The following is a 19,567-nucleotide window of genomic DNA, read 5'->3' on the forward strand; positions in this document are numbered from 1 at the left end:
AATCCTAAAGGAATACTTGCTGTTTCATTACCAACTTCACTGGTCTTTATACCTATAATATCCACTTTGAGAATATGAGGTCTTAGAGAAACCTGAGCTCTGACAATTACTGTTTGCCCACTGCTGACACCATGTAAGGTATAACATAAGCCAGGCTCTTACTAAAGATAAAGTACAGGAATCTTGCTGGGGTTAAAATGTGAGTTCCAGGAAAACTCGTGGTCTGCCCCATAATGCATTTCCACTGAAGGGTCATCCTTCAGAGTTGTTGGTTTTTGTGCAGGTAGCTCTGCACTTCTGATTTTCCATTAAATTGGAAAGGGAGCACTTGGTTCCCACTGCAATGGCATCCTCTGATAAGATGGTGAGAAATGGGAAATGGATCCGTTTCAAGAGAGAGACTCATTTTAATAAAACCAAACAAGAGACTCACTTCCATTTAATCATGCCTCATTCCATTAATGTGCTTTCTAAAACGATGCTGCTTCCTAAAGGTTCTTATGATGGCTACGTTGTAAAGGAAGCATCTTCAGGATTTCTGTTTGGTGCCTTTACAGGTGATTTCAAAGAATTTATTCTGTTCATTTATTGATTACAAATTTCAGCCAAGTTTTGCTCAAACCCAGCAGGGAGATTTTGACCTGTTATATGCAAATTCCCAGGCTCACTTTCTGCTGTTACCTTTCACAGACAACATGGGCCTAAAAGACGTTTGCCTATTTTGGCACCTGTTTAATAGCATAGGTTGAGATTTAGGTGGTTCTCGAACAGAATGTTTCTACTTGAACAATGACCATTGCCAGTCTCAAATTTCTCTTGCTCATGGTCCCTTTTCGGTTGTCTCTTACTCTCTTTTTCTTACAACTTCTCTCTTTTCATTCTTTTAGACACTCTCTCTTCCTCTGTCTTCTTCTCTTATAATGTCTTTTTTTATCGGTCCAGGATGAGAAGCATGGGGGTCAAGGGAAGACAAATGGCTTTGTTTCCATCATGTAGATAAACTGAAAGCAAGCAAAAAATTAAATCTAAGTCTTCAACTTAATTTTCCCACAGAGATCTAGAAGCAGAATCTGTGATGTCCTGGGGTTGGAAGGGACCTCAAGGGGGAAAAAAAATCAAGTGCCCTTTCTCCATCACACAGGCTACATGTCCCCTGCCAGACCAGTTATTCACTAAGAAATGGTTTCTGCTTCCACCAACTCAACATCATGACTATAATGTACCTTTTAAATATGGTCTTCAAGATGTTAAAATCACCACCTCTGCTGATTTGGGGTTTCATTGTCTATTCTTCACTGTATTGCATCTTAGGTGAGATCTCAGGGATTTAGCAATTAGCATAAATACAGCAGTCTGATCATCAAAAGTAATTAATGGCATCAAAATACAGTCTTCCTGCTTTTGAGGACTTGTTACACACATCTTGATCTTTCTTGTTAAATGAGTACTTTATTCCTGTTAGCAAATTATCTACCACAAATTGTATTTAGATAGAAAACAAGTTAGCTTAATATATTGACATGTTTGAAACAACACAGAAAGTGACTCAGTATGCTGTGTTAGCAATAAGTTAGTAACCTATGAGTAATTAATAATTCTAACAACAAAAGAAATACCCAAGTTGCTTTTTGCAACTAGGTACAATATACAAAACAGGCTTTATGGGTTTTTTTTTTTAAAGTAAAATTGTCAAGTAGGGATTCTGTCAAACTGTCAGATGAAAATTTAAGAAAAATTATGGTTATTTATTTTTTCTTTCAGAACTCTTATTTAAATATTGCTGAGGAAAGGAAAAGGGGAGGGAGATACTTTATTGTAAGTATTCAACTTACCATGAATCAAAGTTTTTAAAATTCTAGGAAGTTCCCTAGTGGTCCAGTAGTTAGGACTCGATGCTTTCACTGCCAGGGACCCAGGTTCAATCCCTGGTCAAGGAACGAAGAACCCACAAGCCACGTGGTATGGCCAAAAAAATCAAAAGTTTCTCACAGTAAAAGAGAAGTGTAGGGGAGAAAAAGGTTTTCTTCAATCCTTAGGGTGCCTGGCTAGGTCTGAAAATTAAACTGACAGAGACAGATCAACAGAAGGAAAAGCATAAGCATTTATTTAATCTAAGTTTTATACAATGCTGGAGCCTTCATAAGGAAATGTGGATCCAAAGAAACAGTTAGACCTAGTATTTTTGTGCTGGGTTTAAAGAGGAGTGGGCAGTCATGGCACACACAGTAGGAGGGAATGGCAGTAGACTGGGGGGAACTCAGCAAGGCCTGTTTGTTCAGATTCTCTTTGTCTCAGCCTCTCTTTGTATCCAGAGATAAGGATGCTCCTTTCCTCTGGGTACAAGGAGGGCACCCCTCACGTGAGGGTTTTATGACCTGTTTCAGAGAAGGGCGAGGAAAGGGTCAGAGTGACGGTTCTGCTTCTGCTTTTTTCTCAAACTTCTTCAGCTTAAAATTTTCAATATGTAAAGTTGCCATATTTTGGAGTAGCATGTCCTGAGTTCCAACAGAAGTACAATAAGTGTAGGTTTCAACAGATAAATGCAATTCTTAACTGAGAACCTTGGATTCCCTTTAACAAGTCTCTACTCATCATGTCATTGTTTCCAGGGAGTCAAGCTTTCCTGTCCCAAGAGAACCTTCTTTTTGAATTGATTTTCATTTAAAATACCCCTAGTTTCAGAAAGACAAGCTTAGCACATATGAGTCCTTACAATTCACATCTGTGACTCGTTTCTTAAAAAATCAATGATATTTGCTTTAATGCCACAATCTCCCCTCACCACAAGAGATGATGTGAGCTTCAGGCAGCTCAGCATCATCATTTGTAAAGCTCAGAGTTGGACTTTTACAGGAGAATCGAAAATGAGAGACTGACGTAACTGACTGCTGTCAGAGAAGCTCTTTGGAAGCTCTTCTGGAAGCTTCCATGTTTGGCATTCTGTTTCTTGTGCCACTAATGTTAAGATAAACAGCAAGTTTGGGCAATTTGAGTAAACCTCTCATGTCATCTGCTAATCTTCAAGATCACATGGAATAAACACAAATTTGCCCTATCAATGATTTAAAGTCTCTTTGGTATGAGGATTATGAAAATATGCTAAACTAAAATAAGTCTTATTTTTTTTAAGTGTACTTTACTTTAATCATGTTTGCAACCTGTTCTGTGCTCAAGAGATAGATGAGAATAATTTCTGAAGTTAAAAGCAACTAAAGAGATTAACAGTGAAAGACAAAGGGACTCAGACTTCTTTTCTCTGATCTAGGAAGGAAAACATGGAAGTAAATTACCGATTTCTCACAGGCAACTGCATCAATTGCAACTTCAAGCTCACATACATTACCATCTCCCAACGATAACATATTACATAGTTCATCCAGGTTGAAAGCAACACACATAAATAAAAAGAGACTCAAAAACTTCATATTCAAAGCAAAATTTTGAAAGTGGGGACCTTCCATGGCCCTTGCAGACACTTCCATTTGTACCTCCTTATAGCTGCATTTATATAAAATGAGCTTTCCTCATTATGTTTCCTTCTATGAAATCTCAAAGGTTATTTTTATTATGAAATATTTAATGGAAACAAGGATTGAAAGTCATTGAAGAATCACAAGTGCAACTTACCACTCACTGTGGCACATGAGCATTCTGACATTCTGACATGAACGTGCGTCAGATGTTTTTTCGTAAGGAAATACATGACAGAGGCAGTTGAGGCCCCTCGAGTATCTCAATCAAATTCATGGTGCTGTCCCCTCCCACCCGCCAAAGCCACTGACAATCCACCATGGACAAGACAGCTGTGTTGCATAACTCGCATGGCCCCTGGAGTTGTTCTCGGCAGCATTCTCAATGCCGGGGTTGCACTTTGTCGAAAGTTTTCCTCATTTTCATTTTTTGGGGGGCAGGGCTGGGCACACTGGGAAGCAGACTTCCCTCGTGGCCCAGTGATAAAGAATTCACCTGCCAACTCAGGAGACATGGGTTCAATCCTTGGATCGGGAAGATCCCCAGAGTACGAAGGCAACCCACTCCAGTATTTTTGCCTGGGCAATCTCATGGACAAAGGAGCCTGGTGGGTTACAGTCCATGGTTATCATTATTTTTTTAATAGATCCTATAAAAATACCACCGCCATGGATTCAAGATGATTGTAATAAGCAAAAATGGTCAAACAAATAAGCCAAACAGCTCTTTTCTGGACATGGGATGGGCCAAGCATTCTCAACTATAAGCTTGAAAACAATGCCAGCCCATGAAGCAACCATTTAGGTTTAAAAAAAAAAAAAAAGGATTCTGAACAGAATTGCAAGGATCATTAACTATAACAGAACAGTGCCATTCCCATAGGAAGTTCTTATAAACACGATACACCATCTTGTCATCCAATATTCAGAGAACATTTGGAGATTTAAAATTGGATTTTTAGTCTGGATATAAAAGTTCTCCAGTCATAGTTTAAAATAAAAAGCAGCAGCAGCAAAAGGTGGGGCATCAGCAAATTAAAATGGACACTTAAAATTAAGTTAGTCAGTACCCTGTTTCTTTGAAAACTATTAGATGTTTTTGAATATATTTTCAACCTTCACTGTTCACCCTCACACAATGCCACTACCCACTCCACATTTCCTTTTCCTGCAAGAAATCTGGATATGACTTCAATCCTGCAATTCTGGAGCACATGCCTCTCTCCCTTTAAAACTGAGACATCCTCAAGATTGGAAAAGGTAGTCACACTGAGAAGACAGATCAGAGACACATAGTTCCTATTCCCAAAGCTAAAGTTACAAACAGAAAACAAGAGTGTTGAACCCACAATCCAAAATTTTGACTGGAGGATGTTGCTAGCTGTGTTCTTCTAACTCTTTTGTTGCCCAGAAACCTATAATTCCTACTGTTTAGAGAAACACTCCAGACCAAGGAAGGACCAGGTTTCCAACTTCCTTCTTGATCTTGCTTCCAAACGAGTGATTAAAGGAAGACAGCTGAGAGGAGTGAATGAAGGATCCACCAGTGAAAACTTTAAGGCACCATTCATTCACTTATTCATTCAACAAGTGTTTATTGAGCTTCTATGGTCACAAGCATATCATGGTGAACAAGATTCCTCACCTTCGTGAACGCTGTCTAGGGATGAAGACCAACCTAAGTGAAACTATTACACAAATGAATATAAGTCTCCAAACCACAGCCAGTACTTGGAAGGAAAAGTATAAGCTCCTATGGGAAATTGTAAAAGAAGCAGGCTTTTACTGGATTTTTAAGCTGAATTATAAATAAAAGAAAGATGAATAGGTATAGGGGATGAGTGGGGCTTCTCACTGGCCCAGATACTGATGAGTGCCAAGGACCTGTAACAGGAAGTCACAGAGGATGGTGCACCTACTGTATCAAGAAGATTCAAGTAGAAAGAGGCAGACAGGAAGCTGAAAAGTGAGCCAGGGCCTGATCACCAAGGGTCTTGTAGGATGCTGTAAAAGATTGTGGTTTTGGTCTGAAATGGAATTTGAAGCTATTGGAAGATTGTGAATAGTAGGATTCATGATCTAATTAAGTTTTCAGATCACGCTGACTGTCATGTTGACATGTATCAAAAGGGGTCAAAGAAGAGAGCTAGGAAGACCGGTGACGACATGATTTGATGTGCAATTTTTAAGATCACTGACTACCAAGTGGAGAATGTGTTGGAGGGGAGCCAGAGTACACTCGAGAGAGGAGTTCATTGGCGAGTGCAGCCACACAGGTGAGAGATGCTGTTGGTGTGGGCCAAGAGCGAGTCAGCACGCCTGCAGAGCCACATGGTGACACCGCCCGCCCTCTGTGCGGCCCTGTGGGGGTCCCGGGAGCACTACCTTCCAAGGTGTCTGCATGGACAGAGAGAAGCTCTTCTTCAGGAAGGCTCTTAAGAGACCGCAATCTTCGGTTTCAGGGCCAAAAACTCTCTCACCCCTCCTGAGCTATTTTAGCCCCAGGCACATGAGACAACCACCAGTTCTGGTGCCTTTGTCGTGTTGGTGGAGAAAGCTCAATGAATTTCAAGCCCACATTCTCTAAGCATACCACTTTTCCCTTCCCGCCTCTCTGTGACTAAACTCAGTCTATCTTTTAGTTTACTTTTCCTATTCTTATTTTGTTCTCTCAAGTTTTAAAATTTTATCTAGTGGCTATATGTAATTTTAAGCACATGGCTATTTACCATTTAGCAAGATTCCACAGGAAATATTAACTGTTTATTATTTAACACTTATTTTGCTATTTAAAATATAAAAGGAAAGATTGCTTGTCTATTTACAACACTTTTGTCACTAAACGTGTGGGTTTTCCACCCTACGGAATTCTCCAGTTCCCTGAAGACACCAAGTGGGTGTTCTACTACTTAATTCAATCCTGACACTAACTATCCCGAGATAGTGCAGACCCCACAAATTAAGGGCTCAGTCCCACAATTCTGTCCAACTTCAGACTCCAGTCACAAGTAATAGAAGCCTAGGGTATCCCCACTTCTGTCGTACATGGCCACAAATTAGAGTTTCCTACAACCCTCTCTGAGTGTTTGACAATTTTCTGTAATGGCTCAGAGAACTTGGTGAAACACTTTACTTATATTTGCTGGCTTATTATAAAGGATATTATAAGGGATACAAATGAACAACCAAATGAAGAGATACAGAGGATAAAGTCCAGAAGGGACCCAGCTGGAGTCACAACATCCTCCCAGCGTGTAGATGTGTTCACCAACCCAGACACTCTCTGAACTCTGCAGTATAGAGATTCGTATGGTGGCATCATGTTGTAAACATGATTAATAACTCAATTCAGCCCCTCTTTCCACCCCAGAAGATGCAGGATATCTTCTGGTCTAGAGGTCTAGAGGATAGTGGACTGAGGGTCTCAAAGTTCCAAGCTTCCAGTCATGCTTGGTCTTCCCGGTGACTAGTCTCCATCCTGAAGCCACCCACGAGTCCCCAACCATCAGTCATCTCACTAGTACATACAAAAGACACTGTGATCACTCCAGCTATTTCAAGAGTCTGAGAAGCTTTGGGGTCAGGAACTAGGGACTAAAAACAAATTTTATAACAAAAGATGGCCCTATCACTCCTACCAGATGGGAAATTACAAAGATTTAGGAGCTCTGTGCCAGCAACTGGAAATGAAGGCCAAATATATATTTCTTGTTATATCATAGTATGATAGATATTCATTTCAGAAATACTGCAAAATGTAGAAAAGCTCAAGAAGAAAATAAAAATAATCTGTAATCCCATCATGGAGAAATAACACTAGTTAACATTTATATGGGTATAGTCTTCTAATCTTATTTCTATGCCTAAAAAAAGAGATGATAGTTAAATAGAGAGACACAGAGACAGATAGACATTTTCCCCTGAATTTTGAGTACTAGATGATTTAAATCCTAGGCTGCTTATTTGACAATGTCAAAATTGGTTCATTTCAACTACTTCTATCAATAAATAATATGCCTGCTTGTTCAATCAAAAGCAATTATTTGGCTAAGTGATGACTGATGACTTAGAGGTTATGTTATTTCTGTCTTTCCATCATGAGTCCTAAGAGTATTCAGGTTGATGGAAGATTGACTATAGGTAAAAAGTAAACACTCTCATGGTGATGTAACAGGTTCCCAGATCATACAGCACATCATATTTTAAATTGTTTATTCAGCAAACTAGATTGCCAGTGAAAATGACAAATCTCTCAGCTTTCTTGTTTCTGGCAGCAATCTGTGAAAAAGCAGAAAACTGCTTCCAAGTTATACCAAGACTTGTTTTTTTTCAGTTGTAAACCAACCTGAATTTTGTTCCCAGAGGAAGGCACAACCAAGAACAACAAGCATCTGGACTACCTGCCTCAGGTGGGCTGTGACACCAGCACCACCTACAACAGAGCACTCGGAACTCACACAGTGAAAGCCCGTGACCAAACTGCTCTTCAACAGATATTCAACCCCGCCCAACTCCTTCTCCGACACCACTTGCATCCGCTTACAAATAAAAATATCTAATAGCCAATTTAGTCCCTATGGTTGCAATACGGCCACACGAGTATGACCTTTTTGTACAGACATCCATAGAAATTTGTGGCCATTATACCATTCCCCACCCCAAAACCAGAAGAGCATACTGAAGAGTTTCCAACGTGTCTTAACTGTATTAACTAGAAGGACGAAGGGCTCACTTCCAGGGCTTTACCACGCCAATTCTTTCTGCTTCTCTTCTACCTTCTCTTTCTCTCTTCCTATACTTATTTAAAAAACCTCAACTCTTTGAGGGTTTACTGTTGAGAGGGATACAGTTTTTTTTTTTAATTAAATAATTTAGTTGAAAACTAATATGGAGAAATTTTTACACCCTAGCTGCTGCTGCTGCTAAGTCGCTTCAGTCATGTCCGACTCTGTGCGACCCCATAGACGGCAGCCCACCAGGCTCCCCCGTCCCTGGGATTCTCCAGACAAGAACACTGGAGTGGGTTGCCATTTCCTCCTCCAATGCATGAAAGTGAAAAGTGAAAGTGAAGTTGCTCAGTCGTGCCCGACTCTTAGCGACCCCATGGACTGCAGCCTACCAGGCTCCTCCGCCCATGGGATTTTCCTAGACTTACCACCAAATCATCTTCTAATTCCCTACCTCTGATTAGTCAGGATATGTTTAGGAAATGTAATTTTATTGGAATATAATTTAGCCAATTTGAAAACTTTTATTGGCATGTTACTTATTCAGACACTATTCGAGGCACTAAGGACTCCAAAAGAAGGAGGCATAGCCCATCCTCATGAATCTCCCAGTTTAGTAGATATCCCAATAAACCCTAATTGAGTGGAATATTCTAAATTTTTAAAAAATACTTTATTAAAAAAATTGAATGTGTCCTTAAATTTTACTATATAAATACATGGGTCTATATTCAACTGTAAGTTCTCTCTGATTAGCCTAATATCTATTCCTCCTGACAATGAGTGACAAAAGTTGATGGTATTTATATAATAGACATGTTTAAGAATGTCTGCTCATACTCTCCTTGTGAGAGAGAGAGAGAGAGAGAAAAAAGAGAGCCCCAGAGTTAAGTTTAGTCTATAAAACATAACCCTCGTGATCACAGCTAAATGAACCAGGAATAAACACTGGGCTCAAGCTGGTTCCAGTCAGATTTGGTTCTTCCTCTCATAGTTAAAGCAGACAAGCTTGGGTCAGAACAACCCTCTCATTGAAAACATCTAGAAAAGTTAACTATTAAAGAAAAAAACTGTTTGAAGGCAGAACACTATAAGGCATCAAGACTTGAAGAAATAGGATTCCAGAGAGAAAGAAGGCTCAGAGACTTGATTCATACACTTATGTCCTTTGAAAAAGTGAAAGCCTTAGTCACTTACTCGTGTCTTGCTTTTGCGACCCAATGGATTGTAGCCCACCAGGCCCCTCTGTCCATGGAATTTTCTAGGCAAGAATACTGGAGTGAGTTGCCATTCCCTTCTTAGGGGATCTTCCCAACCCAGGGATCGAAACTGGATCTCCTGCATTGCAGGCAGATTCTTTACCATCTGAGCCTGTCCTTTCAGTTTAGTTGCTCAGTCGTGTCCGACTCCTTGTGACCCCATGAATCGCAGCACGCCAGGTCTCCCTGTCCATCACCAACTCCTGGAGTTCACCCAAACTCATGTCCATCGAGTCAGTGATGCCATCCAGCCATCTCATCCTCTGTTGTCCCCTTCTCCTCCTGCCCCCAATCCCTCCCACCATCAGAGTCTTTTCCAATGAGTCACCTCTTTGCATGAGGTGGCCAAAGTACTGGAGTTTCAGCTTTAGCATCATTCCTTCCAAAGAACACCCAGGACTGATCGCCTTTAGGATGGACTGGTTGGATCTCCTTGCAGTCCAAGGGACTCTCAAGAGTCTTCTCCAACACCACAGTTCAAAAGCATCAATTCTTCGGTGCTCAGCTTTCTTCACAATCCAACTCTCAGATCCACACATGACCACTGGAAAAACCATAGCCTTGACTAGACGGACCTTTGTTGGCAAAGTAATGTCTCTGCTTTTGAATATGCTATCTAGGTTGGTCATAACTTTCCTTCCAAGGAGTAAGCGTCTTTTAATTTCACGGCTGTGAGCCTGTTCTTTAGGCATCTGCTAATCCTAAACAAGAAAAAGAACGATATACCCATTTGAGTGTAGAGTTCCAAAGAATAGCAAGGAGAAATAGGAAAGCCTTCCTCAGTGAGCAATGCAAAGAAATAGAGGAAAACATTAGAATACTAAAGACTAGAGATTTTTTCAGAAAATTAGACATACCAGGGAACATTTCATGCAAAGATGGGCTCAATAAAGGACAGAAATGGTATGGACCAACAGAAGCAGAAGATATTAAGAAGAGGTGGCAAGAATACACAGAAGAACTATACAGAAAAAGATCTTCATGACCCAGATAACCATGATGGTGTGATCACTCACCTAGAGCCAAACATCCTGGAATGCAAAGTCAAGTGGGCCTTAGGAAGCATCACTATGAACAAAGCTAGTGGAAGTGATGAAATTCCAGTTGAATTATTTCAAATCCTAAAAGATGATGCTGTGAAAGTGCTGCACTCAATATGCCAGCAAATTTGGAAAACTCAGCAGGGGCCACAGGACTGGAAAGGTCAGTTTTCATTCCAATCCCAAAGAAAGGTATAGCCAAAGAATGTTCAAACTACTGCATAATTACACTCATCTCATGCACTAGCAAGGTAATCCTCAAAATTCAAGCCAGACTTCAACAGTACGTGAACTGTGAACTTCCAGATGTTCAAGCTGGATTTACAAAAGGCAGAATAACCTGAGATCAAATTGCCAACATCTATGCAGAAAACGAAGATCATGGTATCTGGTCCCATCATTTCATGGCAAATAGATGGGGAAACAGTGGAAACAGTGTCAGACTTTATGTTTTTGGGCTCCAAAATCACTGCAGATGGTGACTGCAGCCATGAAATTAAAAGATGCTTACTCCTTGGAAGAAAAGTTATGACCAACCTAGATAGCATATTCAAAAGCAGAGACATTACTTTGCCAACAAAGGTCCATGTAGTCAAGGCTATGGTATTCCCAGTGGTCATGTATGGATGTGAGAGTTGGACTGTGAAGAAAGCTGAGCGCCGAAGAATTGATGCCTTTGAACTGTGGTGTTGGAGAAGACTCTTGAGAGTCCCTTGGACTGCAAGGAGATCCAACCAGTCCATTCTGAAGGAGATCAGCCCTGGGCTTTCTTTGGAAGGAATGATGCTAAAGCTGAAACTCCAGTACTCTGGCCACCTCATGCTAAGAGTTGACTCATTGGAAAAGACTCTGATGGTGGGAGGGATTGGGGGCAGGAGGAGAAGGGGACAACAGAGGATGAGATGGCTGGATGGCATCACTGACTTGATGGATGTGAGTCTGAGTGAACTCCGGGAGTTGGTGATGGACAGGGAGGCCTGGCGTGCTGCGATTCATGGGGTCGCAAAGAGTCAGACACGACTGAGCGACTGAACTGAACTGAACTGACTGATTGTGTCATCAAAAAAGCAAAAGAGTTCCAGAAAAACAGCTACTTCTGCTTTATTGACTATGCCAAAGCCTTTGACTGTGTAGATCACAGCAAGCTGTGGAAAATTCTTCAAGAGATGGGAATACCAGACCACCTGACCTGCCTCCTGAGAAATCTGTATGCACATCAGGAAGCAACAGAACTGGACATGGAACAACAGACTGGTTCCAAATCGGGAAAGGATTACGTCAAGGCCGTATATTGTCACCCTGCTTATTTAACTTATATGCAGAGTACATCATGATAAATGCTGGGCTAGAGTAAGCACAAGCTGGAATCAAGTTTGCCAGGAGAAATATCAATAACCTCAGATATGCAGATGACACCACCCTTATGGCAGAGAACGAGCAATAACTAAAGATCCTCTTGATGAAAGTGAAAGAGGAGAGTGAAAAAGCTGGCTTAAAACTCAACATTCAGAAAACTAAGATCATGGCATCCGGTCCCATCATTTCATGGCAAATAGATGGGGAAACAATGGAAACAGTGACAGACTTTAGGGCTCCAAAATCACAGCAGATGGTGACTGCAGCCATTGAATTAAAAGACGCTTGCTCCTTGGAAGGAAACTTATGGCCAACCTAGACAGCATATTAAAAAGCAGAGATGTTACTTTGCCTACAAAGGTCTATCTAGTCAAAGCTATTGTTTTTCCAGTATTCATGTATGGATATGAGAGTTGGACTATTGAGAAAGCCGAGTGCCAAAGAACTGATGTTTTTGAACTGTGGTGTTGGAGAAAACTCTTGAGAGTCCCTTGGACTGCAAGGAGATCCAACCAGCCAATACAAAGAAAATCAGTCCTGAATATTCATTGGAAGGACTGATGTTGGAGCTGACTCCAATACTTTGGCCACCTGATGTGAAGAACTGACTCATTTGAAAAGACCCTATGCTGGGAAAGGTTGAAGGCGGGAGGAGAAGGGGACGACAGAGGATGAGATGGCTGGATGGCATCACCGATTCAATGGACATGAGTTTGAGTAGACTCGGGAGTTTGTGATGGACAGGAAAGCCTGGCATGCTGCAGTTCACGGGGTTGCAGAGTCGGACATGACTGAGCGACTGAACTGAACTGAAGTGAATCCTAAAGTGATGGCTGAAGGGTTGAGAAAACAAGCAGAATGTTCAGTGGCTTCACAGGACTGTAGGAAGCAAACTTGTAATTTAGGACCCACCAGAGAACAGTAGCCATGCTAAATATCTCAGGGTTTCAACTGGGACTCTTTAAGAGCGTATACTCTGCTAGTAAGAGGGATTTGGAACTAGGTGGTTGTTGTTCAGTTGCTATATCATATCCGACTCTTTGAGACCCCACGGACTGCAGCATGCTTGGCGCCCCTGTCTTTTACTATCCTCCGAGTTTTCTCAAATTCATGCCCTTTGGGTCGGTGGTGCTATCTCACCATCTTCTCCTCTGCTTCCCACTTCTCCTTTTGCCTTCAGCCTTTTTGAGCATCAGTGTCTTTTCCAGTGAAACCCTCACAATGGCTGAACTTCACTTCTCAATCAACATAATCTCAGGCTGAGTCAAGGTGATCTGTCCTTGTGTAGGCAGCCTCTAAAATGGCCCCCAGTGAAACCTACATCCTGGTCCTCACGCCCTTGGGTAATCCTGTGAGTATGGGCTGGACTTAATGATTGCATTCTAACAAACAGAACTAGCAAAATGTGATGGGTTATCACTTCTGAGATTAGGTTACAGAGAGACTCTCCTTTTGCCCTGCACTGCCTCTCTGCTTCTCTCTCTTGCTCTGAGGACAGCCAGACACCATGTTATGAACTGATCTATAGAGGAGGTCTATATGGCAAGGAACTAATAACTCCAGAAAGCAGTCAGTGAAAACTTGAGGCCAGCCAATAGTCATAGTAGTTATTAGCTTGTCAGAAGCAGGTCTTCCCCCAGGGGAGCCTTCAGATGAGATCATATCTGTGCTGAGTTGTGTCCGACTCTGCAAACCTATGGACAGCAGCCTGCCAGACTCCTCTGTCCATGGGATTCTTCAGGTAAGAATACTGGAGAGGGTTGTCATTCCCTCCTCCAGACAAGGCCATGCTGCTACTACTGCTAAGTCACTTCAGTCGTGTCCGACTCTGTGCGACCCCATAGATGGCAGCCCACCAGGCTCCCCCATCCCTGGGATTCTCCAGGCAAGAACACTGGAGTGGGTTGCCATTTCCTTCTCCAGTTCATGAAAGTGAAAAGTAAAAGTGAAGTCGCTCAGTTTTGTCCGACCCTCAGTAACCCCATGGACTGCAGCCTTTCAGGGTCCTCCATCCCTGGGATTTTCCAGGAAAGAGTACTGGAATGGGTGCCATTGCCTTCTCTGAGACAAGACAATAGGCCCTGCTAATAACCTGAATTTCAAATATGTGAGAGACTTAGAGACAGAGGCACCCAACTAAGCCATACCTGGATTCCTGATACACAGAAATACCAAGATAATAAATGTTCTCATCTAAAGCCACTGAGTTTTGGAGTAATTTGCTACTTGGCAGTAGCCTGTATCTTAATGCCTTAAAGAGTGAAAAGCAATCATCTCTCAAGGACTACAAAATCATCCATTTTCAAATTAGCTCTAAAATTTTTATAAATGTTGCTCGACAACAACAAAATCTGAATAAAGATAAAAATGACCTCACTAATTAAGAGGAAAAAAATCAGCTTCAGATTCGCCAGAAATTCAAATAATGGTATTATCTGAGAAGGACTTTAAAAGGACTGACATGTTTAAGAAAGTAGATGGTAGGACAGAGAATTTAATCAGAGGACTGAAAAGTACTGTCTGAAAGAATCAAACAGAAATGACAAAACCAAAAACACAATAACTAAAATTAAAAATACAATGAATAGGTTTAACAGCAGACTAGACATAGCTAAAGGGAAAAACTGGGAACTGGAAAATTGTTCACCAAAAGGAAAAAGAGAGAAAGGAAAAAAACCCAGATTGAAGAGCACAGTAAAAATTAAACCTGGATAACAGATGAATGGATAAAGAAGATGTGGTGTACACACACACACACACAGGAATACTACTCAGTCATAAAAAATGAATGAAATGTCATTTACAGCAACATGGATGGATCTAGAGATTATCATACTAAGTGAAGTAAGTCAGAAAGAGAAAAATAAATATCATATAATATCACTTATATGTGGAATCTAAAATATGATACAAATGAACCTGTTACAAAATGGAAACAGACTCACAGACATAGAAAACAAACTTACATTTACTAATGGGGAATAAGGGTGGGAGAGGGAAAATTAGTTTGGAATTAGGAGATACAAACTATTATGTATAATGTAGATAAACAACCAGGTTCTACTATATTGCACAGAGAACTACTGAATACATTCAATATTCTATAATAAACCATAATGGAAAAGAATATGGAAAAGGAATATATATATATATATATATATATATGCATGAATCACTTTGGTATACATCAGAAACTAATACAACATTGTAAATCAATAATATTTCAATGAAAAGTAACAAAATAAAAATTTTAATTAAAGATGGAAAATGCAAAAAGTTCTATGTGCAGGAATTTTATAGGTAAAATTATAATACTACTGAAAGACAAAAATAAAATATATAAAAAAGAAACTCTAGCAGTAAAAAGTAGGAAATACCTAAATGTCATCAAGAGAAAGATGAAAAAAAAGTGGTATCTTCATTAAATGAAATATTGCATAGAAGTTAAACAGAATAAACCAGACATATGTATCAATAAGGATAAATCTGGAAACCTTAATGTTTAGTGATTAAAAAGTTACCAAAAGATAGTACAGTATCATAACTCTGATCAGTCAGGTATGACTCTTTGCAACCCCATGGACTTGCAGTACACCAGGCTTCCCTGTCCTTCACCGTCTCCCAGAATTTGCTCAAACTCATGTCCACTGAAACAGTCAGTGATGCCATCCAACCATGTCATCCTCTGTCATCCCCTTCTTCCCCTGCCTTCAATCATTCCTAGCATCAGGTCTTTTCCAATGAGTCAGCTCTTCACATCCAGAACTTGTTATTATACATAACTATTCAATCAGGAGCAAAATTACTCCAACCTAGGCTTCTTTGATGGAGAAGGCAATGGCACCCCACTCCACCACTCTTGCCTGGAAAATCCATGGATGGAGGAGCCTGGTAGGCTGCAGTCCATGGGGTCGCAAAGAGTCAGACACAACTGAGTGACTTCACTTTCACTTTTCTCTTTCATGCATTGAAGAAGGAAATGGGAACCCACTCCAGTGTTCTTGCCTGGAGAATCCTAGGGACGGCGGAGCCTGGTGGGCTGCCGTCTCTGGGGTCGCACAGAGTCGGACATGACTGAAGCGACTTAGCAGCAGCAGGCCTCTTTGAAAGCCTTGGGAGGGGCTCCGGCAGTGTGTTCACATGGTCACGTGGTGGTTTAGTCTCTAAGTCATGTCCGACTCTTTGCAACCCCATGGACTATAGCCCACCAGGCTCCTCTGTCCATGGGATTTTCCAGGCAAGAATACTGGAGAGCGTTGTCATTTCCTTCTCCAGGGGATCTTCCCCTCCCAGGGATTGAACCTGGGTCTCCTGCATTGCAGGTGAAAAATTTGTAAAAATAAAATATTTTAACAATGTTTGGTTAAGACAATTGTCTCTTTCTATGCCAACTTCATCATCTGTCTCCCTTTCTTTCATATGAGGTAGCATTGGAGTGACCATGAGTGCATTTGGAAATCTGATTTAGGAGAAGTTGGGGGACACATTTAGATTGGGTTTTGTGAGGCATGTTCATGGGCTTCACTGCATCCAATGCAGAAAGTGCTCCCAGAGATTCTCCTGCTGCTCACCGTGTGGACCCTCAAGTGGCATCATGACTCAAAGGTAGATATCCAAGGTCAGACCAAGACGTAAACAAACCCTACACCACCAGGTCCAAGAAGTATGGTGAAAGTCAGGAAAAAAAAAAAAAAAGCCAAAATTTAGAATGTGTGGAAGCAGAAGCTGGTCTGTGGAAAATTCTTCCAGCCAGATACATAAAACTGAAAACTGGATACTTGGTCTTCATCAATGTCTAATCAAAACAAAGTTCCCTCTTGTCAGGAATAAACTCATAACTGAACCTATACAATTATAAACACATTGTTTTGTTTTCTTTGGGAGAAAATCTTACAGAAGAGAATTTATCCAGATTTTAGTGCTTCTAAGGCAAACACGTGTAGTAGTAGCACCAAAGTGAGAATTTGTGTCTGCAAAATTTCATGCTGTATAAATTTCAATTATCAAGAAAAAAATTGATTAACCATGCTAAAGTAAAAAACTGCCTTGTATTCAGATTACTATTTTGGTAATAGAATTTCTCTAAAAGTTCAGAAAGAAGTATCTATTTAGAAAAAGCTAATTTAGAAAATTAGACAATATTATTAAATCATTTCATAGGAAATAAAAAGTATGCAGCCAAAAACTTATGGAAAAAGTGTAACAGAGGTATGTCAAATAGTTAATCACAAAAAAAAAATATTATTTTTCTAGATTTTGTGATATTCATGAGTTTATTTGTAGTTTGCTATAATTTCTTTTCCCATTATAAATAAACGTTCATTTTTTTAAAGCTACTAAAATTTTATAGGTTTCTGGTGTGGAAAATTAGGGTCTGCCCCCGACCACTGTTTATTATTTATTTATTATTTATCAATACCAGACCACCTGATCTGCCTCTTGAGAAATTTGTATGCAGGTCAGGAAGCAACAGTTAGAACTGGACATGGAACAACAGACTGGTTCCAAACAGGAAAAGGAGTCCGTCAAGGCTGTATATTGTCACCCTGTTTATTTAACTTATATGCAGAGTACATCATGAGAAATGCTGGGCTGGAAGAAACACAAGCTGGAATCAAGATTGCCGGGAGAAATATTAATAACCTCAGATATGCAGATGACACCACCCTTATGGCAGAAAGTGAAGAGGAACTCAAAAGCCTCTTGATGAAAGTGAAAGAGGAGAGTGAAAAAGTTGGCTTAAAGCTCAACATTCAGAAAACGAAGATCATGGCATCCGGTCCCACCACTTCGTGGGAAATAGATGGGCAAACAGTGGAAACAGTGTCAGACTTTATGTTTTTGGGCTCCAAAATCACTGCAGATGGTGACTGCAGCCATGAAATTAAAAGATGCTTACTCCTTGGAAGGAAAGTTATGACCAACCTAGATAGCATATTCAAAAGCAGAGACATTACTTTGCCAACAAAGGTCTGTCTAGTCAAGGCTATGGTTTTTCCTGTGGTCATGTATGGATGTGAGAGTTGGACTGTGAAGAAGGCTGAGTGCTGAAGAATTGATGCTTTTGAACTGTGGTGTTGGAGAAGATTCTTGAGAGTCCCTTGGACTGCAAGGAGATCCAACCAGTCCATTCTGAAGGAGATCAGCCCTGGGATTTCTTTGGAAGGAATGATGCTAAAGCTGAAACTCCAGTACTTTGGCTACCTCATGTGAAGAGTTGACTCATTAGAAAAGACTCTGATGCTGGGAGGGATTGGGGGCAGGAGGAGAAGGGGACGACAGAGGATGAGATGGCTGGATGGCATCACTGACTCGATGGACGTGAGTCTGAGTAAACTCCGGGAGTTGGTGATGGACAGGGAGGCCTGGTGTGCTGCGATTCATGGGGTCGCAAAGAGTCAGACACGACTGAGCGACTGATCTGATCTGATCTGATTATTTATCAACATATACAGTAAAAACTGAAAATGTATGGGAAGAATACGAAGTAACTTAGAGCAGCCAGGGTGATGGGGATGCTGATTTCTCTGTATTTACAGCATTTTAAATATTCAGCAACTGGAATCATTAAAGCCTGGTATAAGTAAGCCTCCAGTTAAATCTGAGAAATGGTTTCACTGATAGAATCATCTTTTAAGAAATCAGGTGGGATAAGATGAGCCTCACTCTGTAAAATTGGATATCTTATCTCTGTTTTTATTAAATAGATGCAGTGAAATTAAGTGAGATCATAGGTAAAAAGACTTTTGCACATTATAAAATAATACTGTCAAAAGTGTTACAGTTTGCAAAATGACAATCTATATACAAGTATTTATAGTAAGAATGTCAATAATATTACCTGATATTTATTGAGTACTCATTTTATGATAGGTACTCTCCTATGCATCTGACATGCCTTTATCTCATTTAATATTCCCAGTAAGTCTATGAGGGAAGTACTGTTATTATTCCCATTTTATTTTTCAGATCAAATAGGTAGCTTTTTAATGGCACTAGGAAATATTAATTATATTTAACACCCATAAAATATTTAAGTCAACTGTCTCATTTCACTCGAAAACCATCAAACTGGGTATATGATGTTATGCAAAGGGTGGTGGGGGTGATGAGCAGAAATAATGCAAATAATCACTGAGTTAATTTTATTCTCACTGAGTTAATAATATTCTCTAAGTAGTTGCTGCTGCTGCTAAGTCACTTTAGTCGTGTCCGACTCTGTGCGACCCCATAGACGGCAGCCCACCAGGCTCCCCCGTCCCTGGGATTCTCCAGGTAAGAACACTGGAGTGGGTTGCCATTTCTTTCTCCAATGCATGAAAGTGAAAAGTGCAAGTGAAGTTGCTCAGTCATGTCCGACTCTTAGCAACCCCATGGACTGCAGCCTACCAGGCTCCTCCGTCCACGGGGTTTTCTAGGCAAAAGTACTGGAGTGGCTTGCTGCCTTCTCCGATCCAATGACTACATTTGCATAAAGCAGGGAGTATGTGCTGCAAACAGGGGTTGAAAGAGAAAACATTCCCTGCCCCCACAGAAATAGCCAATCAAATAATAAGGAGTAAGAGAAACTCAGAGAACTCTAAAATTAAAGGGGGTAGGGAAAAACTGGAAAAAAAAATCACCAGGCCAGATTCTTGGTAGACCTCACCCTGTCTCACTCCTAAACTGATCCAGAATCCAGCAGCTTTATTCCCAATGCCCTGAGTCAGGAGCAG

At 40.7% G+C, this 19,567-nt stretch overlaps 1 long non-coding RNA gene across 2 annotated transcripts in view; it reads right to left on the reverse strand.

The window, feature by feature from the left end:
• Positions 1 to 707: 707 nt before the first annotated feature.
• The window catches only part of LOC123464718, a 163,825-nt gene continuing 144,965 nt past the window's right edge, over positions 708 to 19,567 (reverse strand). For both annotated transcript variants that reach the window (XR_006639760.1, XR_006639759.1), the window contains one exon: positions 708 to 1,001. This is a non-coding gene — a long non-coding RNA (uncharacterized LOC123464718). The remainder of the gene's footprint in view (positions 1,002 to 19,567) is intronic.

This window comes from Bubalus bubalis, chromosome 11 (genome assembly GCF_019923935.1).
Source record: "Bubalus bubalis isolate 160015118507 breed Murrah chromosome 11, NDDB_SH_1, whole genome shotgun sequence".
Lineage (NCBI taxonomy): Eukaryota > Metazoa > Chordata > Mammalia > Artiodactyla > Bovidae > Bubalus > Bubalus bubalis.